Source organism: Staurois parvus, unplaced genomic scaffold (assembly GCF_062004578.1).
Source record: "Staurois parvus isolate SC_StPar_1 unplaced genomic scaffold, SC_StPar_1.0 ptg000884l, whole genome shotgun sequence".
Lineage (NCBI taxonomy): Eukaryota > Metazoa > Chordata > Amphibia > Anura > Ranidae > Staurois > Staurois parvus.
This window is the reverse complement of record NW_028318680.1, coordinates 1,263,591-1,279,121: the sequence shown is the minus strand read 5'-3', so window position 1 is coordinate 1,279,121 and position 15,531 is coordinate 1,263,591. Positions and strand designations below refer to the sequence as shown.

The following is a 15,531-nucleotide window of genomic DNA, read 5'->3' as shown; positions in this document are numbered from 1 at the left end:
ATGGAGCTTTCCCTCTGACAGATTGGGGTCGAACTTCCTTGAAGTATGAATAGAGCTCTGTGTCCTACGGGCCTTCCAGCACCTAACACAGGGGACATCAGTCCTCCAGAGGTTCGACAATACAACAGCAGTGATTACCCCTGCCCCTCCTGTTTCTCATATTTCAACCAAAAGAGCTGAGAAAAGAGGTAGGGATCCAAGTACCACAAATAAGATACATCAACCGCAAGCTTTTTGAAAGGACCTTTCAAACTTATTTAACAGGGTAAGGGTGGCCACATACTTGGTGAAGGTAAACAGCACATAAGCATATCCCTCCTGCTAGCCTCTTCTCTTTAGCATTGGGTGTACCACGGAGCCTGGGCCCATCAACATCAAGTCCATTTTGGAAAGGGACCCTTCTCAAAGCTCAAACCCCTCCCAATTCTAATAGACATGCAGGCTGGCTTCAGCATAGCAAGGGGCTGGAAGATAGCTGTCCCCTTCCCAAGGCGATACCAGTCCATATGCTTTGTGTTCCACATTGATAATGCTGATTAATAGGTAGTATATTATTTTTTATTTAAGAAATAAATTAAATACCTTTTTTTATTTGGAGTACAAACGTTAGTGAGTAGCATTTTTTTTTTTTACCTGGTCAAGATGTTTCCTGGTGAATGCACAGTGCATGTGATTGCAAATTGTTCATTCATAAGTCCCTAAGTCTATTTTTTCAGACAGTAAGTTGCCAGCAGCCATAATGAATATTTGACTTGGGAATCCAGCTGCACAAAATCAATGCCAGGATCAAAATTACAGCAACTTTAAGACACATATTTACTATTATAGCTGCTGTTAAACTGGTCATACATGGCTCAAATGTCAGTCAATATTCGAGATGAGGGTGGCCCTATCAGCACAACCCAGCTCAACAAACTTCTATTTAATGACAGGTGGAAAATTGTCAGCCAGAAAAGTGTCAGATACAACTACTGTTCAGTATTCAAGCAGCCACTGCCTGAATACAATAGCCAAAGCAGAGATGACCCTATCTATGTTTTTAGCATGGATGGAGAAACCTATGGTGTATGGCTACTAGTCTTAGTGGAATTTGAAGTCCATGTAAACCCTAATAATGAACTTCTCTTATTTAGTCCCTTTTGTTGTGTTAAAAATACAACTTGAAACCATCTGTTCAATAATAGCAAAAGAAAAAAAACTGCTGATCCTATCAAAAGTCTCGATAACTGACAATTTCCTGTGCTCCCTGCCACTGTTGGATGTTATCAGTTAACATTGTTCTGTATATCTCTGAAAGGGATAAGATTTGGTCAGCAATAGCCCATTGCACCATTAATATCCTAGCCCAGGAGAATGCCTACAAAATATTATTCTGCTAGTACATGCCACCGCCTCTTCTGGCTCAGTTTACACCATCTGTTTCCCCTTTGTGTTTCAGTGGTTGCAATACTTCTGGTACACTAATTCATATATAGTGGCATTGCCCTATTGTTCAATCATTAGGGTTGCACACATATGATTTGATAAATACTTGTTTTAAAAAAGCCTTTTATCTGTTCACCATGGGATGCTCTTTTTTCACAGACCAATTGCTTGCTTTACTAAATCAGAAAGGAATTAATATTAATGAAAAAGCTTGGACAGAACTATCCTTGAGTTTTGTAAAAATAAATCACCGCATCATGGGCACAAAGGTTCACGAAACACATACTTTTATTCTAAATAACTCACACATATACTGGTGGCTGATCTCTCACTGTATTTGGTTTTTTTCTCCCATTTCTCTGAGGATTGCAAATATCTATTGGCCTCCTGGACCAGTGTCACGCTTTCTTGATAACGTCTATGCCTGGCTACCCTATTTTCTATCCTCTGAAATACCCACTATCATTCTTGGTGTTTATAACATCCCCATTAATGTTAACAACCCAGCTACATCCCAACTTTTCAACCTAACCTCATCTTTTGCCCTAACACAATGGACACAGTCCTCCATTCACTCTGATGGGAATGGCTTAGACCTTTTCTCCCATCTTTGCACTCCTTACAACCTCAACAACACCCCCATACCTCTCTCTGATCACAACCTCATCACCTTCACAGTGTCTTTGTCTTCAACCACCTATCCCTCCAAGCAGCAATTACTCACAGAAACCTTCACCACTTTAATCCTTCTCTTTTCTACTCTGCAACTGACCACCTCTATGACAGAATCTCTCTCCTGTCCTGCCTTGGCCACTTCTGTCTATAACAGTTCACTCTCATCCACACTGGACTCACTTTCTCCTCTAGCTACACAAAGTATCAGGCCCCAACCATTACAACCTTGGCAGACTTACGACATCAGAATTCTAAAGAGACATAGCCATGCACTGGAGCAATTGTGCCTTCTTAAAATACAATTCCTCCCTCCATGCTGCCAAACAAGCCTACATTGTCACTTATTAATACCTTGTCATCCAGTCCTCACCGTCTCTTCTTTACTTTTAACTTTCTACTTTCTCCACCACCACCTGCACCCAGTAACTCACTCACTGCTCATGAGATTGCCAATCATTTCAAAAACAAGATTGATGCAATTCGTGGAGGCATCTCAACTGCATAGATATCTATCCCACTTAGCATACCCTATACAAAACCTTCCTCAACACTTTCATCTTTTGACCTTGCTACTACCTAAGAGGCCACTAAAGTTTTCTCAGAAGCCCGTCTTACCACTTGTCCCCTGGATCCTGTTCCATCTCAATTACTATGGTCACCCACTTCTTCTATCCTTTGCTCCCTCACTCACATCATCAATCTCTCCCTCTCTACTGGAACCTTCCCCTCCCCTCTAAAGCATGCACAATTCACTCCCACACTTTAAAAGCCCTCATTGGACCCCACCAATCTGAAAAACATAAGACCCATCTCTCTGCTCCAATTAACTCTTAGAATGCTTAGTCTACAATCATCTGAGCTCCTACCTCACTGACAACAACCTTCTTGACCCCTTACAATCTTGCTTTCGCTCTCAGCACTCCACTGAAACTGCCCTACTAAAACTCACTAATGATTTATTACCTACTATAACCAGTGGCTACTACTTCATACTCTTACTACTCGACCTCTCTGTGGCTTTTGATACTGTTGATCATCCCCTCCTCCTCAAAAAACTCCACTCTCTTGGCCTGCGAGACTATGCTCTCTCCTGGTTCTCCTCCTACCTATCACAGTGCTCCTTCAGTGTTACCTTCTCTTCTCCATCTACACATCCTCCCTTGGTCAATTGATTAACTCCAATGGCTTCAAGTACCACATCTATGCTGATGACACACAAATCTATCTCTCTACTCCTCATCTCACCCCTTCAGTCTCCTCTCGCATTACTAACTTACTAACTGATATATCAGCATGGATGTCACACCACTTCCTCAAACTCAATCTTTCTAAAACCGAGCTCTTAACATTCCCTCCAGCCCATGCCTCCTCCCCTGACTTCTCCATCAAGATCAATAATTAAACCATTTGTCCCTGCCCCCATGCCAGGATACTAGGTGTAATCCTGGACACTGATCTATCCTTTCAGCCCCAAATCCAATCTCTGTCCAAATCTTGTAGACTTGCCTCTTGTACCACCAGCCCCTCCCTATTAGATTGTAAAACACCCCTCCCCAACTGAGGTGATTGGTTCTCTGCTGTAAAGAGACACCCTGCTGAGTTTCTAGAAATAGGCAGTTATGCTTGGAGCAGTAAGTTGAAGAATTCTCCCATTTTAAAACCAGGAACCAACTTTGGGAGAAAAGGCACCCCTTTGCAATGACACTTGAACGCTGCATAAACCAAGGCTGATGGCAAGTATTCTACCTCTCTAAACTTCTTTCTGTTATCTCTCTGTTGTGGTATTGCTCTCTGTATTTATATATATACATTGGCTACATCTTTTTCTGTAAATGCTTTTATTGCACCATTTTGACCTTTTTAGCAATAAATCTTATTTTCTGAAAAGTGTTGCAAACTACCTGAATCCCTGTCTCTGAAGAGCGCTACTGTGTGTTTTTAAACCTCTATATACATCTGCCTGCGGTGACAGTGTGTATACAGAGACGATTATTCAAACATCATAGTGTTATTGCTAATATTGGCCAGTTTCCTCCTTTTCTCTACAAAAAGGTGGTGGTGGCAGTGTGAAGGGTTAATTGCGTAATTAACCTGACCCAGTAACAATCGCTCTCAGGCTGCAGGTATGTAGATTGTGGTCCATTAGCTGGAACATCTTTGTGCAGGATGCAGCTGAGCGTGGCATTGTTACGCACATGACAACGTGATTTTAGATTGGCTAGTCTTTCGGTCACAAGTTGATGAGAAGGGCTGGGGGTCTGATGCCACGACCGTCACATATTGGCTGGCAGCATACGTGGGATAGTCTGCATTAGAGCTTCAGTGCATGGTTAGGAATTAGCTCTGCATTGAAGGATTGTAACCTTTGTGGAAACAGTCCTTAGGGACCAGCGGTGCATATTTTTTATATATAGAGAGAGAGACATATAGCAACAGCTCCTTCCTTTTTCTGCTTTCTATTCTACCTTTGCTTGCAATTATGCCTGGTTTAACAGAATACAGGAAAATGAGCAAAAGTGATTTGAGTACTGAACGTACGTCGCGAGGAATTGATGTCGGTGGCAAAACTTGTGAAAATCTGATTTATGACTTACATGAGTATGATAACCGGGCAGACCAGAACCCAAGGGGAACCTGGAACTGAAGGGGTTTCCGCCACCTCCGATCCCAATGGCTCAGAGACGACCTCGCAGGATGGGCATACAGAGACTGTCCTGGAGTATCACCAAATGGTATCTTCACACCACAGCCTGAGCAGGCCAGCACCGGAGTGCCTGTAACCAGCAGAGACTCTCCTCAGATGCAGGAAGCCCTGAAACGCATCATGGGGACAGATCCTATAGCATACTTGCGGTTCCTTGAACGCCAGGCAGCGGCTGAGAGAGAGGAACGCCAGGCTGAGGGAAGCTGATCGTCGGCACGAACTGGAGATGGCTAGGCTCCAGCAGCAGTGACAGGTTCAGATCCTCGGGTCCCTAGAGCACAGGGACGCCTCTCCAGCCGTGGGCACAGCAGCCAAGTTTCCAGTGATGGAAAAAGGCGGTGACATTGACATGTATTTACTGTCATTTGAAAAAACTTGTCATCAGTACCACCTGCCCCAAGCACAATGGGCTCAGTACCTGACACCAGGGCTACGAGGCAAGGCCCTGGATGCGTTTGTCGAATTACCAGATGGGCAGGATGACAATTATGAAGCTCTAAAAGAAGCCATCATCCGGAAGTACCAGCTGACCCTGGAAGTGTACCGCAAGCGGTTTAGGTCCTTGCAAAAGGGACCTGGGGACTCTTACACAGATGTGGTAAGCCGCTTACGCACCACATTCCACCAGTGGACCAAAGGACTGAAAGCTGACTCCTACAAGTCTCTGGAGGATCTCATAATACGAGATCAGCTACTGCATATCTGCCCGGCAGATGTCAGACAGTTTGTATTGGAGAGAGAACCCGCATCTGCCAAAGCTGCAGCCGATCTGGCTGATACCTATGTCCACACGCGGATGTCTGACCCTCGCAAGGCTCCTCTGAATGGCTGGAAAGGAGGGAAATCACCCATAGCAACCCCTCCTATGCCAGTGAGTCAAGCTTCCCCTCACCCAACACCTGCAGTACTTGGGGCCAAGCCATTCCTGACTGACAACCGCAGATGTTACACCTATGGGAAATCCGGACATCTCAGAACTCAGTGTCCTAAGCAGAAGCAGATGACATCACCTGGCCAGCCGGCCAGCAACTCTACTTCAATGCTGTTTGTCTGCAGGAAGATGCGGGTAACCCCCGCCAACTTGCAGCCAGTCACTGTTGGCAACCGGTCTGTATTTGGTTTCCGTGACACCGGGGCAGAAGTCACCTTGATCCGACCAGAGGTGATTGAGCAAAGGAACCTCATCCCAGGAAAGTTCCTTACCCTCACCAGAGTTGGGGGACCAGTTCACGCATTCCCTGTGCAAAGGTATTCATCGATTGGGGTGTGGGAAGGGGGATGAGGGAGGTGGGGGTCTCGGATGAAATTCCCACACCTGTTTTGTTGGGTGCCAATTTGGGTACTCTTGTGTCCTATTATGCTCCTGCCAAGAACACCCGGGAGGCCCCACCTGAAACTCTCTGGACATGCCAAGGTAATGTCTGGGCAACCTGTGGATGGACAGAGGGAGGGGGCTGGGAATAGAGTGGGGTTACAAGATTCTCCATTACCTGGAGAAGGAGAAGAAATCCCCTTGCATGGGGAGGTAATGAACTCATGTGTCATTGATGTTACAAATGTAACTGTTGATAATGATGATGATAATGATGACGGTGATGATGACACTGAGAATGTTGATGATAATGTTGATAATGTTGATGATAATGATGATGATGATCATGATGATAATAATGATGCATTTTCATTGTTGGGGGTCACCCACAGTGCTGTGAAGCGGGCAGAGGTACAATCTCTGAGTGCTGAGCAGAGTGATGGTCTGGATAGGCCTTTTTCTTGCTCCGGCTCAGAGGATTCTACCTTGATAACCTCCCAGCAGTTGTCTTTGTATTACTGGACAGCTGGTTGGTACTTGTAGTCCCACGACCAAAGCAGCACTGGGGAATGACCAAAATGTTGCATCCATCAGCAAGCTAGCTGTGAGTTTCCCTGCTGAGAACGGTAAACAACAGCTGGTTGGGACTTGTAGTCCCACGGCCAAGGCAGCACTGAGGAGTGACCAAAATGTGGACTTCAGCAGCAAGCTAGCTGTGAGCTTCCCTGCTGAGAAAGATAAACAACAGCTTGACGGGGACAGTGCAATGAATGGTCTACCAGCAGGGGCTTGGGGACTGAAAGAGTATCACCTCATCTAGTCTGTCAAAGTGTATGGGGAAAATCTGAAGCCAGGGAGGAAGTCACCTCCAAATATTTCTGGCTTCGATTCACTCCCCAAAAACTAGGCCGACCAACGTATGTCATAGGCAGTGACAGCACACCTGGATTGGAAGTGCGAGGGGCCCTATTGGAGTTGATAGCCAGTCCTAAGAGAGGGAGCTTCGTCCTTCAGCTCCAATTACCTTTCCATTCCATTCAGGTACAGAAGCTGCTGGCAAGGCCTATGGTAGATGGTGTCTGGGTTCAGGGAAACCCTGGGAGAGCTCACTGTGCTGCTCATGAGTTGGACGGCAGGGTGTATCCTTCCCTCATGCCTTCAGCCCACCTCATCTCACAGGAGGTGCAGACTGAATGGGCCAAGGAGACAGAGGGAATATCGTAGTCAAGGATCCAGAGGTCCCACAGGGTCTGGGCATCACCGGTAGTCTCTGTCCCCAAACAGGATCAGTTGACCAGGCTTTGTGAGGAGCTTGGAAAACTGAGCGCCAGCCCTGTGGTTGTGGCCTACCCCATGCCCAAGAGTCATGAGGTAATGAAGCATCCGGCAGGTGCCCGCTGTCTAACCATCGTGGACCTGAACAGAGGGTATGGGCCACCATCTCTAACCCAGGAGGGTCAGAATGAGTCAGCCTTCACCACCACATGCTTGCCTGAATTCACGGGAAAGCTAGTTAGGGGTGAGAACATACCAAAGACCTCCCCAGGGGTCAGGAATGACCTACCATGTGGAGTGGGACTGGGTGCAGTTGCCCACTTTAGGGGCCTTGCAGTGTTTGGCTCTGCCTGGGAAGAGCAACTTGGACCCCTCTCACTAGTCAGGAACAAACTGCCCGTGCCTAGTCTGACAGTCGAGAATGGTAACTGTCAGAGGGGCATGTCAGTGGCTCAGCACTGGGAACCACCGGTAGGAAGAGACCCCCAGAGGTCTGGGAATGGAGAGGCTGAGGCAGTTAGGGCCTGACCTACCCCCCAGGCCAAAAAGCAGGTTACGTCAGTCTTGGGTGCAGCTGGCTACGGTAAGACACCTGGGTGCAACTATCATGGCTCAGCTGAACCTGTGACTGACCTAGCAGACAGGAAACTGATGGAAATGGTGTCCTGGATGCTAGCAGGCAAAGAGGACTGTTCATCTTGGACGAAGATACCTGTAGACACATCTGGAAGGCGAGTTCCTGAATTCGCCTGTCCGGTTCCGGTGCACACAGGTGCCACTACCTTCAGGTCAGATGTAGTCCTGAGCCTGAGGAAGAAGATTGGAGAGGGAAATCTCATTCTCTACCTCGACAAGAAGCTACATCTCAATATGTTAGCATATGACACCCCTGAACTGAAGTGTTTTGTGAACAGGTGGGCACCACAGCAGTTGCTATGATATCCGGGTAGTCACAGCAGACTGGTCCTCTCCCCTGACAACTCACTTGGTTGGCGTGTTGCTGGGGAGAACAGCACCCTTCTCAGAAGGAGTCTGGTTCTCCCGCAGTGCAGTTGTACCAGATCATACCAAGGTGAACCTCTGGGCACAATGGATCTGTGCCCTGATCAGCCAAACCAGCAGCAGGAGTCAGTTGCATCAGGAAGGAAATTGCAGTTGCCTCCCATGCTCCCACCTGAGGGGGGAGGTGTAGCAATTGTACGTACAGAGATGGATGTGGTCATCCATCTTGCTAAAGATCCCCCATCTTGTATCATTCTCTCTCCGTCCCCAATCCCCCTCCCTCTCTGTTGAGTGCTGGGTTCAGAAGTGCACAGGACACAGTTGGATATCCTTCAAGGTTGTAAACCCAATTAGCTGATGCCAGGGTGTCTGGCAAACTCTTGCACTGAAGCTAATCGTAAAGCCATAAACCAGTCCTTCACTGGACTTCAAACGCATTCTGAGATAGCCGTAAAACAGACATCACATTTAAAACCCATTTTTCCATATAATTTCATATCGTAAGCTAGGAAATAATTACAATGAAGCAAAGCATATATTTGGATAGCTCAGTTTAATGCAAGTCGCCTTATATCTTCACCCCTATTTGAAGTCTACAGGAGAGCAGAGAGCCATATAGTTCTAGCTGAAATAGTGAGATATGGCATACTTGATGTCGGGACGTTCAGGATATCATTCTGCATATTAATCTACTAGTGACTAGGTTGCTACATGTACCTAGGGAAGGTTATTGACCATGATATAAACTGGGAGGGATTTGGTCATAGCCTGAGTTCCCCCGCCTAAACACCCCTCCCCAAATGAGGCGATTGGTTCTCGGCTGTAAGGAGACACCCTGCTGGGTTCCTAGAAAAAGGCTATTATGCTTGGAGCAGTAAGTTGAAGAATTCTCCCTTTTTAACATCAGTAACCAACTTTGGGAGAAAAGGCACCCTTTTGCTCTGACACTTGAACGCTGCTTAAACCAAGGCTGACGACAAGTATTCTACCTCTCTAAACTTCTTTCTGTTATCTCTCTGTTGTGGTATTGCTCTCTGTATTTATATATATACATTGGCTACATCTTTTTCTGTAAATACTTTTATTGCACCATTTTGACCTTTTTAGCAATAAATCTTATTTTCTGAAAAGTGTTGAACTGTTTCTAAAGCTCTTTAATACAAACTAAGAATCCCTGTCTCTGAAGAGCGCTACTGTATGTTTTTAAACCTCTATATACATCTGCCTGCAGTGACAGTGTGTATACAGACGATTATTCAAATATCATAGTGTTATTGCTAATATTGGCCAGTTTCCTCCTTTTCTCTAAAAAAAGGCGGTGGTGGCAGTGTGAAGGCTTAATTGCGTAATCAACCTGACCCAGTAACAATCGCTCTCAGGCTGCAGGTACATAGATTGTGGTCCATTAGCTGGAAAATCTTTGTGCAGGATGCAGCTGAACGTGGCATTGTTACGCACGTGACAGCGCAGTTTTAGATTGGCTAGACCTTCGGTCACAAGTTGGTGAGAAGGGCTGGGGGTCTGCCGCCGTGCCCGTTACAGAGGGTTCTGCTCATAAGAGTTTACAATCTATTAGAATATATGTAATCATTCAAGGCTTTTTCCTGATCATTCCTCCTTATATACATACTTTCATCTAACATATGAATATTGTATAGCCAATCTATGTTATTACTCATTTCTTTGTTTTATTTATCAGTTGTATTCTTCCATTCTTACATTTGCTATGTAAGGCCCCTTTCATGAGGGCAGACCCCACCAAGTGGATCTGTCTGCTCAGCGGGGGATCTGTCCGCTGATCTCCACTGAACAGGCGAATGGCAGGTCCGCTTGTGCAGAGTGGACACAGACAGGCCGCTGTTCTCTATGGGGCATTTGGATGTAAACAGATTACCTGTAATCTTACATTCGACTGTCATCCGATCCGCTAGACAGAAGGGGAACAGATCCCCCATCTGTCTGTTTTTAGCAGTTCGGATGAAGACGGGTGTAAAGGGCCACTTGTCCGTTCACATCCACCTCCCCATAGAGAACAATGGATGGTCCGCTTGGGTCTTCCTGAATAACAGACACGCAGACCTGAATGGTCCACCTGTGTAAAAGGGGCCTTACTCACAATTGTCAATACCCATTAAATTGATAGAAATAGGAGAGCACTTTGTTTTGTCTGTTTGAAAAAAACACTAGTTGATCCTGCCAGAAATCTAATGAATTGGTATCTTCCTGTGCACTGTGCAGTGATATCTCAAGCAGTCTTATCAGCCCTGCACAAATTACCTATGTGAACTACAGAACAACTCCCCTCTATGATATGGCAATAATGGGGTGTCTGAATTCCTAACACACTTTATGTTCTAGGGTGACATTGCTAGTTCCCCAGTAACACAGTACATTAAGTGAGGTGTGCCATTCTAAGACAGAAAGTGCATTAGTGGCAGTATCACCAGGAGAAAAAAGAACAAAAAATGCTTGGAAAAAATCAAACAAATGCAGCTACCTCACCTGAGGACTGGTAAGCTGCAATATAGAACATCTTCCTTAATCTATTTCTCACTTTTATTAGTATATCATGTTGATTGAATAGATTGGTAAATACGATATGTTGAGTTCAATGACCTTTAACACAGTTATCAACACATTACACCATCCTTTGGGTCTACCAAGAAAACTTGTACTGAATGTTCTTGGATAAGCAAATTCACTTGGCTATGAGTTCTCACTCCCCTGTTTACCTTTGGGATCAAAACATAAAACTTTATATACTTCTTTAGGAAATACAAATAGGAAAAAATAGTCTGAGGACTGATTAAGCCAAATCTGGGAAGGCAAACTGACAGGCCAGCAACATTTGGGTTGCAGTGAAAATATTCAATCAGCCACACATATTTTAGACTTATACATCATATACATCAGTAATACAGCAGTTTGAAAAATGGAAATAAATAATTGCACTAGCTATAAAACACAGTCATAATAAAGTTGTATATAGCTATATATATATATATATATATATATATATATATATATATAGATATAGATACACACACATTTACACTGTTTAAAAAAAAAAAGGAACACTTTTTAATCAAGAGTATAGCATCAAGTCAATTAAACTCCTGGGATATAGATCTGGCCAGTTAACCAATTCCTGACCGCCATATAGCATAACTACTGCTACAGGGTGGCAGAGCTGCCCAAAATTACATATATATATGTGATTTTGTGTTTCCGGGTAGGGGGCATGCGCATGCAGCGCCCTACCCACACCGCCATTGGTGGCTACAGCTGTTGATCACTGGGTCCCAGCCGGAGATTCCCCACCAGCACCCGGCAATCATCGAGGAACAGTGACAGAGGAAAGGTCTATATGTAAACAATAGAGATCTCTCCTGTCAGCACCAGCCCGCTGCTTTGTATTGCTCTGCTTAGCATAGCAGAGCAATACAAAGCAGAGTGCTTACACAGTATAAATAGTAAAACAGCACACAAACCTATTTTAATGCTACTACATGATTGCATGCACCTATGTGGGGATTTGAACTCATGACCTCACGGGTGCAAGCACAGTGCTTTACCAACTGAACCACTGTCAGAGATACCCTATGAGTGCCAAGATGTTAACCTCTTCTTGCTCAGTGTCATTAGTACAGTGTCTACTTTTTATTAGCACTGATTACTGTATTAGTGTCAGTGGGGATGTCATTGGCAGTTAGTCAATTCCCCCCCAGTGTCAGAATGCCCGCTGCAGTTTTGCAGTCCCTCTATAAGTCACTGATCGCTGCCATTACTAGTATAAAAACAATTCCAGTATATATACCGCCATTTGTAGACGCTATAACTTTCACGTAAACCAATTAATTTACACATATTGGGATTTTTTTTAGCAAAGACATGTAGCTGCATACATTTTGGCTTACATTTATGACAAAATTAGATTTTTTTAATTTTTTTAGTAGCAGAGGGGAGTGTTCAGTTGGTCAGTTTCAGCTGCTTTGATGTTAATGAAATTAACAACAGAAGCACTAGACGAGCAACAATGAAACAACCCCCAAAACAGGAATGGTTTTACAGGTGGAGGCCACTGACATTTTTCCCCACTCATCTTTTCTGTTTTTTTACTAGTTTGCATTTGGCTAGGGTCAGTGTCACTACTGGTAGCATGAGGCGATACCTGGACCCTACAGATGTTTCACAGGCAGTCCAACTCCTCCAGGATGGCACATCAATACATTGCCAGAAGGTTTGCTGTGTCTCCCAGCACAGTCTCAAGAGCATGGAGGAGATTCCAGGAGACAGGCAGTTACTCTAGGAGAATTGGACAGGGCCTTAGAAGGTCCTTTACCCATCAGCACAACCGGTATCTACTCCTTTGTGCAAGGAGCAACAGGATGAGCGCTGCCAGAGCCCTACAAAATGACCTCCAGCAGGCCACTGCTGTGAATGTCTCTGACCAAACAATCAGAAACAGACTCCATGAGGGTGGCCTGAGGGGCCGACATCCTCTAGTGGGCCCTGTGCTCACTGCCCGGCACCATAGAGCTTTATTGGCATTTGCCATTTAACACCAGAATTGGCAGGTCTGCCACTGGCGCCCTGTGCTTTTCACAGATGAGAGCAGGTTCACCCTGAGCACATGTGACAGACATGAAAGGGTCTGGAGAAGTCATGGAGAACATTATGCTGCCTGTAACATTGTTCAGCAAGACTGTTTTGGTTGTGGGTCAGTGATGGTCTGGGGAGGCATATCCATGAAGGAACACACAGATGGAATCCTTGGACCCATTGTCAGACTCTACATTGGTGCAGTGGGTCCTGGGTTCCTCCTGGTGCACGACAATGCCATGCCTCATGTGGCGAGAGTATGCAAGCAGTTCCTGGAGGATGAAGGAATTGATACAATTGAATGGCCCTCATACTCACCTGACCTCAATCCAATAGAACACCTCTGGGATATCATGTTTTGGTCCATCCAATTCCAACAGGTTGCACCTCAGACTGTCCAGGTCCATGATGCCCTGGTCCAGATCTAGGAGATAATACCCCAGGACACCATCCGTTTTCTCATTAGGAGCATGCCCCAACGTTGTCAGACATGCATACAGGCACATGGGGGCCATACAAACTGCTAAGTACCATTTTGAGTTGCTGCAATTAAATTTCAGGAAAATGGACTAGCCTGCTGCATCATTTTTTCACTTTGATTTTCAGGGTGTCTTTGAATTCAGTCTTCTCTGGGTTGATAATTTTCATTTACATCAAATGACGGGGCATCTTTACATTCCTAACTCATTACCCAATCTATATTAGTATAGATATCCAGCATGATATTTTTCCCCATTGAGATCTGATGTGTTTTCGTAGTGTTCCTTTAATTTTTGAGCAGTGTGTATATATATATATATATATATATATATATATATATATATATATATACACACACAAATACACACAAACACACAATATATATATACTATATTGCCAAAAGTATTGGGGCACCTGCCTTTACACGCAAATGAACTTTAACTCTGTGCAGGCTAGTCAAGTTCCTTCAGCCCAAATTCGCTCATCCATGTCTTTATGGACCTTGTTTTGTGCACTGGTGCACAGTCATGTTGGAACAGGAAGGGGTCATCCCCAAACTGTTCCCACAAAGTTGAGAGCATGAAATTGTCCAAAATGTCTTGGTATGCTGTCACCTTGGTACACAGGTGTCAAACACAAGGCCCGAGGGCCAAATCTGGTCCTCCAGGTCATTTCATGTGGCCCTCAGACCTCCCCTGCAGCTGTGGCACCCCCTCATCTCCACCTTGTCTTGGCAGCCAGCAGAAGAAAGGAGGACAAATGCCCTCCAAATTCTGCACTTCTCCATGCATCCGTGAGACACTCATCTCTGCAAACCCCCATCGCTGGTCTCAGCAGTTGGCAGCAGAGAGGAGGACAGAACTCTTTCTACAGATCCTGTGCTTCTCTGTGCAGCCGCAGCACCCCCTCGTCTCTAACTCCCCTGGTCTAGGCATTCAGCAGACTCCAGCCCTCTGGTAGTCCTCCTCTAGACCTTGCACCTTCTACTTCCCAGCTCCTCCTCCAACTTCTTCCCAGCAGCAGCAGGTAAGGGGGGTGTACTGTGATGTAGGGGATGGTGGAGTGTTCGGGACATCTAGTCTTACAGGTACAATTGGCCCTTTGAGGGCAACCATAATGCTGATGCGGCCCGCCATGAAACTGAGTTTGACACCCCTGCCTTAGGAGTTCCCTTCACTGGAACTAAGAGGCTAAGCATAACCCCTGAAAAACAATCCCACATTATAATCGCCCTTCACCAAACTTTACACTTGGCACAATGCAGTCAGGCAAGTACCGTTCTTCTGGCAACCATAAAACCCAGACACGTCCATTGGATTGCCAGACAAAGAAGTATGATTCATCACTCCAGAACAACACGGCTCCACTGCTCTAGACTCCAGTGGCGGTGTGCTTTACACCACTGCGTCTAATGCTTTGCATTGCACTTGGTGATGTAAGGCTTGGATGCAGCTGCTCGGCCATAGAAACCCATTCCATGAAGCTCTCTATGTACTGTTGTTGTGTTAATCTGAAGGTCACACGAAGTTTGGAGGTCTTTAGCTATTGAAGTTGGTGACTTCTGCACACAGTGCGCTTCAGCATGCGCTGACTCCGCTCTGTCATTTTACGTGGCTTACCACTTTGTGGCTGAGTTGCAGTTGTTCCCAGTTGCTTCCACTTTGTTATAACACCCCTTACAGTTGACCGTGGAATATTTAGTAGCAAGGAAATTTCACGGATGGACTTATTGCACAGGTGGCAACCTATCACAGTACCACTCTTGAACTCACTGAGCTCCCAATAGCGACCCATTCTTTCCCAAATGTTTGTAGAAGCAGTCTGCATACCTAGGTGCTCGATTTTTTACACCTGTGGCCATGGAGGTGATTGGAACACCTGAATCCAATTATTTGGAGGGGTGTCCCAATACTTTTGGCAATATAGTGTATTTATGAGTTATTTTACTTGTCCAAGGATTTTTTTTCTGTCCATCAATTTTTGAGATTTACACAGCCCTGTCACACAGCACAGCTCCGCCTGACAGGGTAGGAGACCTGATTATTCTGTACTGCAA

General features: G+C 45.3%; 1 protein-coding gene across 1 annotated transcript in view; it reads right to left on the bottom strand.

The window, feature by feature from the left end:
- PHEX (phosphate regulating endopeptidase X-linked) overlaps positions 1 to 15,531 on the bottom strand; it is a 287,172-nt gene that overhangs the window by 169,563 nt on the left and 102,078 nt on the right. The window lies entirely within an intron of this gene.